Source organism: Pongo abelii, chromosome 3, assembly GCF_028885655.2.
Source record: "Pongo abelii isolate AG06213 chromosome 3, NHGRI_mPonAbe1-v2.0_pri, whole genome shotgun sequence".
Lineage (NCBI taxonomy): Eukaryota > Metazoa > Chordata > Mammalia > Primates > Hominidae > Pongo > Pongo abelii.
In genome coordinates, this window is record NC_071988.2 from 146,093,607 (window position 1) to 146,112,166 (window position 18,560).

An 18,560-nucleotide genomic window follows, 5' to 3' on the forward strand; every position below is an offset into this window, starting at 1 on the left:
ATTAGGCTGTAAGTTTCTGGAAGGAAAGAGTCATATCAAGTTTCTTTGCATTCCCCTCAAACCTAAAAGAGTAGATACTTAATAAAGGTTGGCTGATTGATTGATTGCAATGACATTTGAGTAATTCTCCAGGTAATTAAGAAATGAAATTGAAGTTAATAAACTACCTCAAATGAGTAGATTATATGACTCATTGAGCAGTCATAATCATTGAAGGAGAAAATAGACCCTCTCTACTTCATTCATGTTTAAGAGCAGAGTATGTTAAACCCATTGATTTTCAATGTTCATCAAGAGAATTTCATATAAAGTTAGTTTCACCTACTTCTTATTCCATCTTAATCAACAAAGATACTGCCTTACTAAGATATCTGTATTATATACTACTGCCAAGGTCTAACTGAAGGTGCAATGGTCCCCATTGTAGTGCTGCAATGTACTTTAATTATATTCTTCAAAATGATATTTTTTGGAGAAATAACAACTCAAATAAGGAAAAAAGGAAATGTCAGCCCAATACATCATTATTCAGTGTGTTGTTCTTTAAATACAAAGATATGATTGCCTTGCAATTTCCAGGATACCAATTTTAAGATACTGTTTCTACATATCCTCCTCTGCCTAATTTTGATAAAATATTGGAGCTAATCTACCAATGCTCTTTCCAATTATTTCTCTTTTAAAATATAGAGGAATAATTTTTGAAAAATTATGGAATGCTCCATAAGCCTCAGTTTCTAAACCCAGTGGACTAAAATAATGATTACAACAAAATTAAGAGAATAATCTAGCAAATGGACGTTTTATGTCAGAAATGAAAAATTTTAACATGATTCAAAAGCAATTACAAAATAATATGCCAGAAGTATCAAAATAATTTTTAAAATTAACCTACTCTTTAATGTTGTATTCTAAATGTAAACACCATTATTAAATTATTTTAAGGTTATAATGTACTGGTTTATTTGAAATAGAGAAAAATTTGTATCATTGTATCTTCTAATTAATACTAGGAATTTTTTTATTTCATCTGAGAGTTTATTACCTTTGAGAAAGGAAGATAAAATCTAGATATAAAATGTATGATCTTTAAAAGAAACAATTGGTAATTAACAACTAACAAGTTTTTATATGAAAATATACTCTTCCATAAATATGAACATCATGTGACCCAGATGATTTAAGTGAGTAAGATTTTAGAGAAACAAATAAGATACCATTGGGGTATAGGTTAGTGGTTAAAAGCATGGGCACAGAAGTCAGACTTTCCAATCTTAATTCTAATGCCTTTACCAACAAGTTCTGGCACTTTTGGAATTAAAAAAAAATCTTCTGTTCCTTAGTTTATTCATTTGTGAAAATGAAGACAATGACAATAATGCTTTTTTCACTTTGTTGTTATAATCACTAATGGATTATTATTTGAAAAGAATTTTGAGCAATGACAAGAACATAGTACACACAAGATAAATATTACTAATAAATGCTATTATTACCAAACATAATATTCTCCCTATACTGAAAAAGACCACTTTGATTTTATAAGAATGTACTTACATTCCTCATGATAATATCAATGGAATACTCCAATTGATAGATAAACTGTCTTAAATCTCAATAAAATTTCAGAATATTTAACAGTGTGATTAGAAATGTAAAAAGAGTCATTCTGAAGGTGGGCAACTTGGATAATGATTAAAGGCACAGGTTTTAGAGTCTGACAGACTGAGTATGAAATATGGCTCTGCTATGCATTAGCAGGATAGCTTAGGTCAATCTCTACTTAATTTATATAAGCCTCCATTTCCAAAACCAGAAAATAAGAGTATGAGTAATTATCTCACAGAACTATTATAAAAGCTAAATGATTGAAATTTAGGTTTTCAGTTACATAAAAACCAGCAAGTATTTATGTCTTAGTCTATTTGGGCTGCTATAAGACAATATCATATACTGGATGGTTTATAAATAATAGAAATTTACTTCTCACAGTTCTGAAGGCTGGGAAATCCAAAATCAAGGGGCCAGAAGATTTGATGTGAAGTGAGAGCCTGCTTCCTCAAAGATAGTCTTCTTCTATTGTAACTTCACATGGCATAAGGGGCAAGGGATCTCTTTGGGATCCCTCTGGAATCTCTTTTATAAGGGTACTAATCTCATTTCCTCATGATCTAATCACTTCCCAAAGCCCTAGTACCATCACTTTGCAGGATAGAATTTCAACAGAAGAACTGGCGCTGGGGGACACAAACATTCAGATTATAGTAACTTAATTATAATCTACTGCATTTATAATATCAATTCTTGTTGGATTTGGTCTCTGCCCTCAAATATTTTTAATCATATTGTATCAAGAAAATAATAATTCTAATTGGGCACAGTGATGCCCATCTGTAGTCTCAGCTACTCGAGAGGCTGAGGTGAAAGGATCACTTGAGCCCAGGAGTTCAAGATCAGCCTGGGCAATATAGCAACACCCTCATTGAAAAAAAAAAAAAAAGATACATACCCTAAAATCAGCCATAGAGGCAAGTAATCTCTGTATAATACTATTAAATAAATCAATGGTACAGCTACAAATGATAGTCATTTAGAAACATCATTCATTTGGGCCTCAAAGGTTTTGATCTTGTCCATTACTTTCCCTCCAATTTTCCAGGTACTCCTTTAGCCTTCAATGGGAGCAGGGAAAAGTATTTAAAAACGCGTCAGTAAGAGAAAATCATCTGTAGCCTAGATTAGTTTTTCCAGTCATCCTTCTACCTTATTGAAAGGTAAGTTCCCAACTACAAATAAGACATTTATATTACATAAAGTGTTCATATTAAAAACTAAAAAATCTATCTTATTATAGACTTTATAACATACATTGATAGATTTTATAACAAAGAAAAATCTTTGAGGGCGGGTTTGGAAACGTGAACACCTTAATGCAGATGCCTTTCCCAATTCATTTACACTTCCTAAGTCAAATTGCTGGTAGGGCCTGTATACTGCTGAGAAGTATGAGGCCGACATTGGAAAAGTTCTCCAGATGATACTAATAATTAATATGATGCTTTCTTTTCTATGGACTGGTTGAGAGCCCAGAGACCAGTTTTTGAGGAATCCCAGACAAATAGCAGAAAGCAGAGCATCCTGGGGAAAAGTCCAATATTTTCTGTCTTTTGGGCTGAGACAATCTCAGGTGTCTGTGCAGCAGTACCTAGCCATGGCACTGGCAAACGTCCTGTGCATATACTGTCAGCCCACAAGAGAGTGTTTCAGCTGCCATCGGGGCTTGTGCCATTTAGCATCTTCCAACAACCAGCTTTCATACCCAGTGAGCTAACAAAGGAAAATAGCAGTCATTTAAGAACCTCCAGCAAACTGAATGATCAGTCAGTGTCTCAGTTAGGGTCCAGTTAGGAGACAGAAGCCATAACAATTATTTTAACAGAGAAAATTCAAGATAAAAAATAATTAAGCAATGTTATTTAGGTAACTGAAAGGTCAGAAAGAGAACTCTGAATTTTTGTGGAGGTAGCAACTATACAGCGAAGTTACCCCGCAAGGCTAAGGGAACCAGGGAAAGAGTTTAGACATATGGAAACTTGGATAAGACGCCCCACAGAGCTGACATTCAGACCTTTGAGGAAGTGGCTCAGCTTGGCTGGGGATGGCATCTCTGAGCTGGAGGAAGATGTGCCATTGGGGGCTGGGACCCAGACTTCTGAGGAGGGGCTGTCAGTTAGTTGGTGCTGGGGTATCTGCGGTATTAGAATAAAGGTGGTGTTTTCAGAGCTGGAAACACTGCAAACAGAATTTAACCACTGTTATGGGTCAACACATCTGCTACTAGCATGAAGACACATTGCTAGGGTGATACAGAAAAAAGAGACTGTCAGGAAGTAACAGAAAGTCAATAGGATGAAAACAGAAAAAGTAAGTACCTTCTTACTCCTCTTGCCTTGCACTCTCTCTCTCTCTCTCTGTCTCTGTGTGTGTGTGTGTGTGTCTTATCCCCTATTGACAAACCGTAAGGAGAAGCAACTGACAACGCTGAAATGAAATTAGCCAAGTCGCAGTTTCAACATCACAAATTCTAGTATAGATGGGTACAGTTTGGGAGCTGAAATGCAATAACGTAATTGGCTGCCATAGGAAAAAAAAAAAAACCATGCAAAAATAGAGCAGCTGAGAGAGGCAAGTGGAAGTGGAAAATACAGGAAAAAATAGTGATTCAAAAGCAGAATAAAATAATCATTCTATAGGTTGAAAAAAATAATTAAACATGATTTTCTAAACAAACCAGACAACATGAAAGAGTAATTACCACTGAAATCTAAATGAATGGCATGGAAAATCAAGTAACATAAATACCAAAAAGAAAAGGACAAAATGTAAATTGAAGTAATGACCAAAAAAAAAATGTAAGAAATGTAGAACAAAGATCCAAGAGAGCTAAAGCGAGTAATAGGAATACCAGAAGTAAAATGAACAAATGGAGGATTAATTGAATAAATACAGAAGAATATTTATTTGAGCTGAAGACCTCAATCCACGGTTTAAGGTTTCACTGACTTCCAGGATACACTGAGAGTAAAACCTAGGTATAAAAGTGCTCAAGCTAAAATGAGAAATCTTACAAGTTTCCAGGCATACAGAAAAAGTACCATCAAGAGAAAAATAATTGGCCTGACATCCAAATGCGTGTCCAAAACAACAGCCAGAAGCTAGCAGAGAGTAAAAGTCTGTTAGCTGATTATGGAGAAAAAAAAAACTGATTAATAAAAATCAAATTATTGAGGAGTAAATACAAACTCAATTACCATGATAAAGATGGAATGAATAAATACAATTTTCAACACCAAGCAAGTAAACAAAATGGAGGGTTGTTGAACATGAAACTATTTTAGCTAATGTGGATTTTCACAGACTGGTTGGAATCACATTTCTCCTGATAAGATAAGCAATAAGAGAAAATTTAAGAAGGAGGAAAATGTACACATTTCACACTGGAAAGGCTAGTGTGTATATCCTTAGTGTCTTCAGTATACTGACTGTCACAACATTTTTAAAGAAAATTCTGAAATCTAAGTAAATTAATAAGTTTATCTGATGCAGAAAAAATCATTTTAAGAAAAGCAGAACTCAGAAACTAACAAAAATGTAGGCAAACATTTACATATAAAAAAATGGACAACAGAATGCATAGAGAGCCCATATTTATATGAGAAACTATCTATAAAGGCCATTTACAGAGAGCACTCTCAAACTTAACACATCAACATTAACCTCTAAATAAGCAAAATTTAATGAGCATAAAATGAAACTTAGCAAGTATGGTTCGTTCAAGGTCTTTTAGGGAAAAAAAAATGGATCAACTGCATCATCTATTAGTTCCACTCAATTTACAAACAAAGTGGAAAGCAGAAATTGTAACTGCCAACCCATCCTAAAAAACAAATCTCTGGAATAAAAATGTATCATTTTTATATAGGACAATGATCTTGAATCTAGATCAATGAAAATATCTTTCTATCAATGAAAATATAAATATAGAAAGCATGGGCAACACAGAAGAGTTAGCCAAGCCATTTTTAAGAATGTGCCTAGGACTTATATTTCTACAAATTCAAGACCTCCACCCCCTGGGCCTTGCAATGAGTTGATGCTGAATAAATGCTGATGATAGTAGCGAATACTGTCAGAGGCATGTGAACCAGAGCAACTTTATCTTAAATAGGAGCTGGGTAAAATGAGGCTGAGACCTACTGGGCTGCATTCCCAGACAGTTAAGGCATTCTAAGTCACAGAATGAGATAGGAGGTCAACACAAGATACAGGTCATAAAAACCTTGCTGATAAAATAGATTGCAGTAAAGAAGCTGGCTAAAACCCACCAAAACCAAGAAGGTGACGAGAGTGACCTCTGCTCATCCTCACTGCTACTATCCCACCAGCAGAATGACAGTTTACAAATGCCATGGCAACATCAGGAAGTTATCCTGTATGGTCTAAAAGGGGGAGACATGAATAATCCACCCCTTGTTTAGTATATCATCAAGAAATAATTATAAAAATTGGCAACCAGCAGCCTTTGGCTGCTCTGTTTATGGAGTAGACATTCTTTCATTCCTTTACTTTCTTAATAAATTTGCTTTCACTTTACCCTATGGACTACCCTGAATTATTTCTTGTGCAAGATCCAATAACCCTCTTTTGCGGTCTGCATTGGGACCTGTTTCCTGTAACATCTTTTTGGCAACCATGAAGGGACTATAGTGCAGAAGCCCCTGACCCAAATGCTAACTTTGGGTAAGTGGTGGGATCCAGTAACACCTTTCTGTCAAACCCTGAAGGGACAATACTGAGGAGACCTCTTGACCCAAACGAAATAGACTGCAGCACTGATTGGATGACTTTGGGTAAGTGGGGTGCACATATCTGGGTAAAGGATGGGATTAGGTTAGAGGCCCAACTTAGGGGAGTTAGAGTCTCTCCTAGGACAGAGAGAGTTAAAGGCTCCTCTCAATAAAAGGCAAGAACACTTGACTGACCTTGGGTTAGAGGCCCAACTTAGGAGGACTAGAGTCCCTTCTAAGATATAGGGGGTTAGAGACCCTTCTCAGTAAAGTGCCTCTTGGCTAAGAATGGGTTTGGCACCACAGTATGTTAACTGCTATTCTCTTTGGATTAAGCTGCCTTGCAGTCTTTGCTGACGGTAATGGGTGACACGATTAGGCATGTACAGGATCATGGGACATGGGGAACTTTTTCCTCCCCCAAAAGGGAAAATTTGACAGCTGATGGAACTGCTTGAAAAAAATCTCTTCACGACAGCAGCTGCCTGAACTTTTCAGTGTCACTGCAACATGGTTGGGTCATTCTCTGGCCTCCCTGAGCATTTTGCCTTCCCCACCCTGCCACGGGCAATGATTTTCTCTTTCTCCTTTCCGTTTTTTATCTTTTTTATTACTCAGGGCGGCCATCTTGCCCAGAGACCACATGTTGAGACTCCTGGTCGAAGGTTGGATTAATGATAATGGGGGGAGGTTTGAGCCTTGGCAGTTTGCAATTGGGTGCTAAGCAGAGTGGTTAATGTCTATGTCTTGCCACATGTATTTTACTCTGGCCAGAATGGAAAGAGATAATTTTCCTTTGTGCTGTGGCTTGGCCCCCAGGGCTGTGGTGCAGCAAGCCAGGTCACTAGGGCCGCTCAGGGAAAGGGAACCCAGAAGCCTGGCATGCCAGCAAAGGGTAAGAATTTCTTACCAGTCAGACTTCTGGTCTCTCTCTCTCTATCTCTCTGTTTCTCTGTCTCTCTCTGTGTGTGTGTGTGTGTGTGTGTGTGTGTGTGTGTGTATGTGAAAAGGATGAGGTTTCCCTCTGGTCAATCATGTCCTTGGGAGCTTGACCTTGTAACCATGTGATCATGCTTTCTCTTTTCACAGTGGTGGCCTGGGTTTAGGGTCCAATTCCTGGCATAGGAAATGAATGAGTCCTTTATCTTCTGTCTATGTATTTATATGTATTATGTGTGTGTAATATAAAAGAGCTTTGATTAATTGGTTTAATAATAATAAGTGCTGAAATCAAATATTTTGTCAGAAAAGTGGAATGACTTTTAGTTCATGTGAGTTAAGTAGCCTTTGGGAAATAAAAACAGTTTTAAAGATTATTAGTAAAGTAAAGACATTTGGTCTAAATTAGGCAGGTCAAATATTAAGTTTACTAAATGCTTTAAGGTCATAAACTGCTTCTTTGACTTTTGAAAATTGTTCAATTCTACCTTGGAGACATTAGATTCTAGATAAGGCCTGGGGACATAATGGAGTTAGCCATGCCCCCTAGCTGTGCTGGAGTCAGCCATATCTGTTCTTCTGCCTAGTGTGTCCTAGGCTAGGCTCCACACCTAGTACATGATTAAAATCTCGAACTTACCAAGCTTTTCGCCAAAAGTAGAAGTTGCTAAGAGCTTACATTGTAACATGTATTTGAGACTACTGAGGAAACAGTTGTACATATAAGGTGTATAAAGAAAGTGAAATGTGTTTTTGGTAAAAGATGATAAGAAGGCATGGGAATGTTGCTTTCTTGCCTAAGATTAAAGGGTTAAAAGATTGTTTTAAGTTAAATAGAATAAAGCTGAAAGTTTGAACAGTTGTAGAAGGTTTGTGAAAACTTAATTGTAAAAAAAATTTCTATGTGTGAACATATTGGCTAAAGGTACAGCGGTATTATTCAGTTTTTCTGTAAACTGAACATTGGAATAAACACATAACAGGTTTTTCTTAGAGGAAAAACCTGCTTATGATCTGCTCTTTAACAAAAATTGTAAACAGTTATAAAAGGTTTATGGGAATCTTAATTTATGGTCAAACTGATTAAGATTAAATATGTTTGTCTATAAGGTTTCATTAAGAATTGAGTTTGACATCAATAGTACAGTAATATAAAAGTGACATTTGGCTTATTTGAGATATTAAAATCTTACAAGAAGCATCATCAAATGTAAAATAATGTTTGGTTTTCTTTGGGCTGTATTTGTATAAATGTGTTATTGGTATATATTCCAAAATTATGGGAAACTCCTATAATTCTGATATGAGGTGGTGTACATTATCACTAACAACTATAATTGCTACATAAAATCATTGTATGCCACAGAGGCAACCAGGTTTCTTTGTCAATTGTGGTTTTGACTTTGGCTGTCCTAAGATGTTTTGTCACCCACAAACAATTGTTACCTTGTTTTAATCCTCTTTAGATGGTGGTTGATCATCAATTACAGAACTCTAACAGGTGTTTTTAAATGCAAATTTCTGATAACTTTGGAAATTGTGACGTTAGAATAGGGGAAAAAACTTTTAGGACTCTCATGGAGAGCTGAAATGTTCATGAATATCAAAAAGGAGTTAACTAAATTAACTGAACCAATAAAAAGTATAAAGTAACATTTTAAACTTTTTGCTGAAAACGTTGCTGATCCTTTGTTATGTTTTCCACAGTCAAGAAAACTTTTCTTTTGAGCTATTTATAGCCTTTAACAATTAAGTACACTGCTGTGAACAAAATTTGAAGCATATTTGTTTCTCTCCAGAAACATTCTGAAATCAGAAATATTCTGATTTCTCCAGAAATTGGAAAATATTTGTAAGTATTCTTAATTTATGGCAATATAGTTATTTGCATAAGTGCAATAAGAATCTGTTTTCTTTTGCAACAGGACACAATTAGAGAAAATGGTTATTTTACCAAGGCTTTGACTGGAATGGCGTGCTTTCCTTTAAGGAATCAAATTTGACTTGCAAAGCCAAAAAATCCTTTTGGGAAACTGGCCTCAGACCTTGCCTATACAGTACCTGTACAAGGTCCCTGACCTGTGGTAAGTAAAGAATGTCAGTTTCTGTCAGATTCAGGAACCCCAAGTTATCTTGGGACCCACGGAAGGAGATGAATTTACTCAACTCATAGGTATTTGAGGGTACAAACCTATGGCTGGGCTCAGCTTTAAAAAAGTCTTACCTGAGATTCCTTCTATGGAATGGAGTTCCATCAAAGCCAATTTACAAAAAGCCTATGTGAAAAATAATCATTCTTGCTGCACTTTATACAAATAATCAGGCCAAGTATAATAAAGGAAATTGACCTTACCATGATTTTTCTTTGGTAAAAATCGGAAACTGGAGAGAGAACTTATGTTTTAAAAACTATGGTACACTTGTTATTAAATCCTTGTCTCATAGTTTTAAGTTTGTTTCTGCAATTTATGTTAACCTTGCTTGTTCCTGTGAACCAACGAGTGATCTCTGGCCACAGCTCAGAAGAAACAAGAGGGATGGGTAATGTAAAAATCTGAATCAATATTCTAATTCTGGGCACATTGAAATCAGCTAGTGACCCCACATTAGCTTAGTTCCAACAGTCCCACAGTTCATGGAAAGCCTCCTTATTTAGTTTAGTTGGGATACTTTTATTTATTTTGCTTTACTATTATAGAATATATTGTTGTTGTACTCTGTGCAGGAATGAGGATAAGCTTACTCAACATTTTCTTAAATTGAACACTTATTAGTCTTCCAGATATCACCTCTTGTTGGAACTCAAGAGTCATGAAGGGCCTTCACCATACTGATGCTTTCCGACTGAGCTCTTTTTTTACCCTGAACACTAGAGACCCTAATAGTTAAGCAGGAATATCATCGCCCCTTTCAGCCTGAAGAAGTTAACAAAAGATGGATCTTCATCCCTCTGCAACCCTTAGGATTAAGGATTCCCTTATAAAAGGAAAGGGGGAAATGTCAGAGGCCTGTGAAACAGAGCAAATCCATCTTTAATAGGAGCTGGGGAAAATGAGGCTGAGACTTATTGGGCTGCGTTCCCAGACAGTTAAGGCATTCCAGGTCACACAATGAGATAGGAGATCAGCGCAAGATACAGGTAATAAAGACTTTGCTGATAAAATAGATTGCAGTAAAAAAGCTGGCTAAAACCCATTAAAACCAAGATAGTGATGAGAATGACCTCTGGTCATCCTCACTGCTAACACTCCCACCAGCACCATGACAGTTTACAAATGCCATGGCAACATCAGGAAGTTACACTATATGGTCTAAAAATGGGAGGCATGAATAATCCACCCCTTGTTTAGCATATCATTAAGAAATAATTATAAAAATGGGCAACCAACATCCCTTGGGGCTGCTCTGTCTATGGAGTAGACATTCTTCTATTCCTTTATTTTCTTTCTTTACTCTATGAACCCTATGAACTTTCTTGTACGAGATCCAAGAACCCTCTCTTGGGGTTTGGATTGGGGCCCCTTTCCTGTAACAATACCTTGTTGATGACGGTAGTGAAACTGCCTTTGCAAAAATTATAATGGTGAGAAAAAATACGACAGTGAAAGAGATCTGACATAACCAACTCCCTCTTGCTTCTAACCCCCAAGCTGTTCTTGTTCATTTCTGGACGTAAGCTAAACTAACTTTGGGAGGAACTTAGTTTATAGTTTAACTTTGAAAGAAAGATAATGTAACACCCCCCTTCCAAAACAAACCCTTGTTTTCCTGGGTACCAGACTGCTTTCATAGGACTAACACATTAGCAACAGGATTAGAAATTATGTTTTAGGAGTCATGCAGCTAGAGGCCACAAGATTCTAAACCTTCCCAATTGCTCATAGGAATAATATCGCTATTTTAAAACCTAAGATCGGTGCTTGAAGTATTTTTCAGACCCTACACTTGATGGATCAGCTGGCACCACCCAGATAGATAAACTGGCTCATTTGGTCCTGTGGTCCTTGCCCAGGCACTGCCTCAGTTTCACAAGAGGACACCTTTGACTCCCTATGATTTCAGCTCCTACCTAACCAATCAGCCCTCCCTACTCCCTGGCCCCCTATCTGCCAAATTATCCTTAAAAAACCCCAGTCTCCAAATTTTCAGGGAGACTGATTTGAGTAGTAATAAAATTCCCTCTGATTCAGCCAACTTTACTTGAATTAAATTCTTTCTCTGTTACAATACGTTGCCATTGAATATTTATCAAATTATTAAATGAAAGAAACAAGAAATCAAACATCACAATCAATAACTGATTTAATAAAATAAGAATCATTAGTGAGATGATTATTATCATTTCACGTTTTTTCTAAAGCCAAAAAAATCCGATTTTTTTTGTTTTTTTGTTTGTTTTTTTATTTGTTCCTTTTGCAAGTTTTTAGCTTAGTTATCACCCTGCATAACGTCTTCAATGTCTTTCTAACTTTATTCACCATTGTTTAGTTTTCTAAACAGGAAATTGAGAGTTGAGTTTCCCTACTGTTTTCAGGAACATAAATATTTGAACTGGAAGGAAGAGATGATTCATTTACTATTGCACATTGCTGAGTCCAACATGCCAATGAAAACATTCTCATTTTGTTTTTTGAAAAGTTGTTGTATGAGGTTTGTTTGTTTTGTTATGTATGGTAAGGGATGCCTTCTTATTTAGTGGGATTACACAATAGAAAATAATAATTCACAATTTTATGAAGACAAAGTTCAAGAAATAATATTGAATTTAAATTATATGTGGAACACGGAGATAAAGAAATGAAAGACTATTGAGAATAAGAGAATAGATGAAAGGTAACAAAGCGCTATAATATAAGAGCCATACTTTCTGACCAGCTGAGCTTTATGTGCTATTTGTAAGGTACCTATGGCAAAATTGTGAAAATGAATTCTGCCTTTTCTGTTCTGTCTTCATCTTTTCATTTATTTTTCCCATGAAGTGTATGTACATACATGCTATCTGGAACAGGCCAAAGCAATCAATACAACTAATATTAATTACTTTATAATCCACCATTATAGTCTGCCATTCATCAATTTGGCCTTTAACTTTAACTTTCTCTTTATGGCTCTAGATCAGTAGAGGATTCAGGGACATAGAATATGTGTTCATTAGACTTTTATTTAATTTTTGCATGTAATTGCCTGCATTGTAAGAAAATAAGAAAACACAAATAAGCAAAAATAATAACGTCAACAATAACTATACTTTGTTAAGGTTCCATGTTTCTAAGCCTATGCATATACATAAATAGTGTATGAATAAGTGAATAGATGATAAGAAGTGAATGAAGGAATAAGTGAATAAATTAATAACTAATAGAACAAACTGAGAAAATCCATGTGTGTATGTGTGTTTGTGTATTTAAGACCTATTTTTTAATTCAAAAACAAACTGTAATCATCTCTTAATGCCAGTAAATATAGAAATACATTGTCATTAAGATACACTTTTAATGGTAAAGGAATCACACGTATTTTCCAATCTGCAATCTAGCCATCTGTTGCTAATGACCTGATTTTGATTTGTTGCATAAAAAATACACAATTCTTTATAGGCCTTTTGCAATATTACATAGAGAAAACTACTCAAAATCCCACGTTTATAACCTCTCTTCGTTGAATTCATAGTCTAAGAGTCAGCAAACCTTTTCTGTAAAGGGTCAGATACCAAATATTTTAGGCTTTGGGAGCTAAACAGTCAATGTGAAACTTTTTGACTCTGCTATTGTAGTGCAAAAGCAGCCAAAGACAATACATAAACGAGCATGGCTGTGTTCCAATAAAACTTTACAAAGTTTTAATTGCCCCTTCCAGTAGGGTGATTTGGCCCAGTTTTAGCACCCACTCCCATTTTGCCAATAAATCATGACCTTGAAAGAATTTTGCTCAACATCACGAAGCTAGTTAAAGACACAACAGCTACTAGGATTTGTTTCTACTAAAACCTAACTCTAGCATTCCTTTTACATCCTAAAACATCAATTTTTATTTTCTGTCCTTCCTCAGTTCCAATTATAACAGTATATCATCCAGAAGAAACTGTAACATGCATTTCACTTCTCATATTTGATTCATCAATTCTGTTTTCAAAATATATGAGAAATACTTCTCAGTGCCTCCCCTCCTCCTACCTTGTCCCATACCGCTGTCCTCATTCACTTGGATGACTGCAATAACCTTGCCACTGCTGTCTGTACTTCAGTCTTTGCTTCCCTTCAGATTATTTTTCACAAAGAAGCAAAAGTGTTCTTTTAACAGATGTCAGGCCACTCCTAGGCTGAATAAATCTTTATCATTGTGTTTAAGGCCTTCCACAATCTGACCTTCAATTGCCTTCTGACTTCATCTCCTACCACAATCTTCTTAACTCTGCCCCAGCAACCCTCATCACCTTGCTCTTCCCCCAAATACTTCAGGAATGCCTGCCTCAAGGACAGATAACCACATGCCTCTCTCCCTCACTTCTTCAGGTGTTTACGCAAATGTCACATTCTTAGTGAGGTCTTCTCTGGCTGCCATGTCTAAAGTTGCACACGTCTCACACATATAACAACACGCACACACACACATGTTGTATCTCCCTTCTTGCTTTATTTTCCCTTTTAGCTATTACATCAGTATTCTTTTTAAATGTGTATTCCCCTCACCAGATTATAAACTCTGTGAGTGCAGGGTACAGAGAGTTTCATCTGTATTCTTCACCAGTAATTCCCAGTACTCTGTCTGGCGTACACTGATTTTTTATTTTTTTATTTTTATAATGAGTGAAGGAATATAAACTTTTGGTTGATTTACAACTAATCTTGAGTGCTGAGCATGCTGAAATGTATCTTCAAAGTAATTTTGTGTATTTCCTTTAAGGTCCAAAGAAAGAGTTGGGTTTGGTATAACCATTGTCTGTGTGTGTATTTGTGTGTGTGTGTGTGTGTTATAGTTGAAAAAGTTTTACTGTCGACCTTAAAAAATACTTGAAATAGGCCGGGTGCTCATGCCTGTAATCCCAGCACTTTGGGAGGACAAGGTGGTGGATCTCCTGAGGTCAGGAGTTTGAGACTAGCCTGACCAATATGGTGAAACCCGTCTGTACTAAAAATACAAAAAAGTTAGCCAGCCTTAGTGGTGGGCACCTGTAGTCCCAGCTACTTGGGAGGCTGAGACAGGAGAATCACTTAAACCTGGGAGGCAGAGGTAGCAGTGAGCCGAGATCGCACCACTGCACTGCAGCCTGGGTGATGGAGCAAGACTCCGTCTCAAAAAAAAAAACTTGCAATAGTAAAGATGATACAATGGCAAATTCATTCTGAAGCCTCACTAAACTCTAATTGTTGAATACAATTACATTACATAATCCTTACGAAGACTTACCTTAGAGTAAAAAGCCTTACTCCTTGAATTTTGAAGCCATATTTCGACACATGTAAACATTACAGATTAATTTGAGAGATATAGGAATTTCAATCTTAAATTTGGAAACTAGTCCTGAAATGTGAACAAAAAGTATTACACAATTACGCCTTTAAGATGAAGAGGAGTGCTGCAGAAATCACTATGGAATTTTATACCCTGAGTATTTTGAAGGCAATTTCTGGCATCCCTCTCAGATTCTTCCACACCCATATTTACATTAATTACACTAAGAGACATAATTATAACTCATGGCTAATTTGTTTTTAAAATGAAGAGAAATAACCCACAATAACAAGCATGTTAGAAATAACGCTGAGAATATAATTTAAGTATTAGACTTAAACCATTTAGTACCAAAATACAGGCTTCCGTTTCTAAGCAGGTTTAACTCTACATCATTATAACGCGACTTGATTTGCCCAAACAATAAAAGACTAAACTTCCTCAAGAAGCGACTCTTTAAAAGTATATCTCTGTTTTTCTATGTGTATTTTATTTACGTAAAATGGTTAATTGCATTTGAGTGTTTTCCATTATGTACGATAGCACTTATGAAAAAGATTCATCAATGATTATGTTCATTCTTAAATAGTCAATAACTTACCAAAATTAAAAGATAAATTTTCAGATATGGAATTAGAATATTTTGGCACTAGGTTCATGGTACAAAAATACCCAACTCATTGAGTTTTTAAAAAAAGTTGTTCAAGATTTTGAAGAGTTTTTAAAAAATATCATAATATGTACAATATAAAAGAAATAATTAACTTTAAACTTATAAAGTAATAAAATTTTAAAGCCTCGAGTTAAATGTCATTGTGCTGTTTATGAAGATTAAAATGCCAGGGTATTTTATTTGTGAAAATTTAATATTTTACATTTTCACATTTGATAATATAATATTAATGTTTCTGTTTAGATCTAATATAATATAATTGTAACCATGTTTATCTTCAGGATGTTTAGCCATGCAACAAATATAAAACATATCAAAATTTTATATTGTGGGAACATGCTCTAAAATGAACCAATAGTCTTAGCTGCCTAATATGAAAGTTACCATACATCTGACGTCTGTGGACTAGAGCTATGTTGTTTTCCTAACTGAGCCATTTGAACTACTGGTTACTACTTGCTGCTACCAGAAAACACTTTAGTATTTATCCCTAAATGGAGGGCCTCCTTTCCTCATTCTCAAAATTTAATTTTGAAAAAAATTGCTCTCCTTAAGTATAGCTGCTTCTCAAACTATAGTGATATCTGTATGTGCATATTTAATCAATGGAATCCCTGAGAAGTCTGGTTAATGGAAATTATATTTATTATCAGAATGGGTAGATTATACAGTAATTTCAACACTAAGATGGTCTTTAAAAAGCTATGTATAGTGCCACATATATATAAATGCTATATATAGTGGATGTTCATGGAAAAATGAGTATAAAATTGTGTTGATCAAGTCTGTGCTTCTTTTACCCTTGAGAAAAATGAAAGTGTGGTGCTTTAAATTTTTGTGATAAAATGACAATTTAATCTTTAAAATGTAAGAAGGATGTACGTTCATTTTCTGATTTTTTATAACCAGAATAAGAAACTCAGGGTACTAAATGATCAGTGATGATGAGCATTACATCAACTGAAAGTAGGTACATGTGAAAAATTATAGAAAATATGGAAATAAAATCTAAGACAAACTTCAAAACATTCCTTAATAAGCTGTAATGGCTATACATCCATATGGTTTGAATTCAAAACTATCAGAATAGATTTAAAAGTAAAATAAAGTTCAACTATATAAAGACTGAAGGGCCCTTACCATAGCCTCAAAAAGGCTAGATGAGGACACTGTGTAAAAATGAACATTCTTCAAGCTGTGTGTTAAGGGTGCTGTGTATGGATGTTGAGATTAAAGGGCCAGAAGTAGTGCATCTTGAGACAAGTCCCGCCATATCCATCTGCACATCACCCTCTGAATAGTTGAGATGGTGCTTGAAAAATTAGTGTAATCTCAAGAAATAAACTTGATTGATCTAAAGACAAATGGATCTCCCACCCACTGCACCTGTCATTGATTCATTTAGGAATGAGCATGTGTCCCAATTATGGCCAAAGAGAGATGAGAAAAAGGTTCCTATAGACTCCTGGAAACAATTTCCCTAATTCTCAAGAGATGACATTGGGAAGCCATGCACTTCCTCCCACTGAACACCAAGAATGAAGTTGAGTATAATGTTTGTGGCAGCAATAACCATAAGTACACTCAATCTTAGGATAAAACCAACTCTGCAGGTAAGCAGATCAAAAGACAAAAAGAATCTGGAATCTTTTTATATCTGAACTGAAGAACCAATTAACCCTAAAACCAGACCTACTTCTGGAGTACCAATTATATGAATAAAGAAATGTCTTCAGTAAAGCCAATTTGATTCGTGTATTACCTATAGTTTCAGGCATTGTTACTAACACAAAACTTGGTAGATATTTGGCTCAAGGATAAAACTAGGCATCAGTTTGCCAAAGCTAAAACCCATAAAAGAGAAAGTCATAGTAATAATTTAAAAGTATCTAGAATCTATAAAATAAAGGATAATGTGAAGGCATATTTGCATTCTTCTCTATAGATAGTCTTCAAAAGCCACTTAAAAACCCACAGCTGCCATTCAATCCTTAAGTGATCATCAACTCTGTGATTAACTTCTACCTGGGATTTAGTATGCAGATTCAACCTCTAATTGGGTTGTAGGGATAATTTCATGGTTTAAAGTTTGAACTCTGCTTGGAAACCTCTTTGAAGATCAGCCAAGAAGATTATGACAGTGCAAATAACTTGCAAACGCTTACAGCTGTCCTCCTGTAGTTCACACTGAGCAGTCATTTTCTCAATGTGATAAAAATCAGATTACATTGAGGATCACCTTTTGCAAGTTATTATATTCTCATCTCTAAAATAAACTAATCTCTGTTTTTTTTATAACTTTCATAGCACTGGAATGTTAAAAGTATGCTTTCCTCTTAAGCAAACATGACTCTTACTAAGAATGAAATGCTCTTTTTACTTAGATTTGGTAGCAACCCAAGGAAGTGGTTCTACACACTCAAGATTTGCTGTTTTGTTTCATCTTAGGTAGAAATGGTTGGTTATAATGTATTATGATTTCTATCAAATGCAAGGCTCATCATGTTTTTTTAAGAAGTAGTATATATTTTTTCTTGGCACAATTTTAAAAACACATTGTTTTCAGAGTGAATAAAATGTATTTTTATAAAGACTGCATTTTTAACTATTTTTATGACTAAAAAATAATTTTCAAAAATCATACAATTTCAAAAGCCAAGATTGTGTGAGTGAAACTATTGTGTAAATCTAGAGTAATTTAACTATAATTAAAGTCAATAGGTCAAAGTAAACTTCCAAGCACCTAAATTATCAAGAGGATTGTCCTTTAACTTGCATCCCATATTAAAAATAAAGTTGAGCCCCTCAATTCATGTTTTAAAACAATGATTAAAAGATAATAAGTTAAAAATTGGTGATTCTTGCTCTTAATAATACAAATACAGGGATTACAAATGACTGCCTTAAAATGAACCATTTATTTTCATAAATAAAAATATCAGATTTTGTACACACATTCAGGTTTCGGTGATGGCATATGAACATATTTCCACTTGTAATTTATTTTTAAAAATGATTATTGGAGACCAAATTTACAAAATTTACTGTACATAGAAAAACAGCAATCAAAGTATATAATTACATTTGACCCTATTATTTCTTTTTTTTCTTCTTGCAGCTCGAAACATAAGGCTTCATTAAATCTCAGC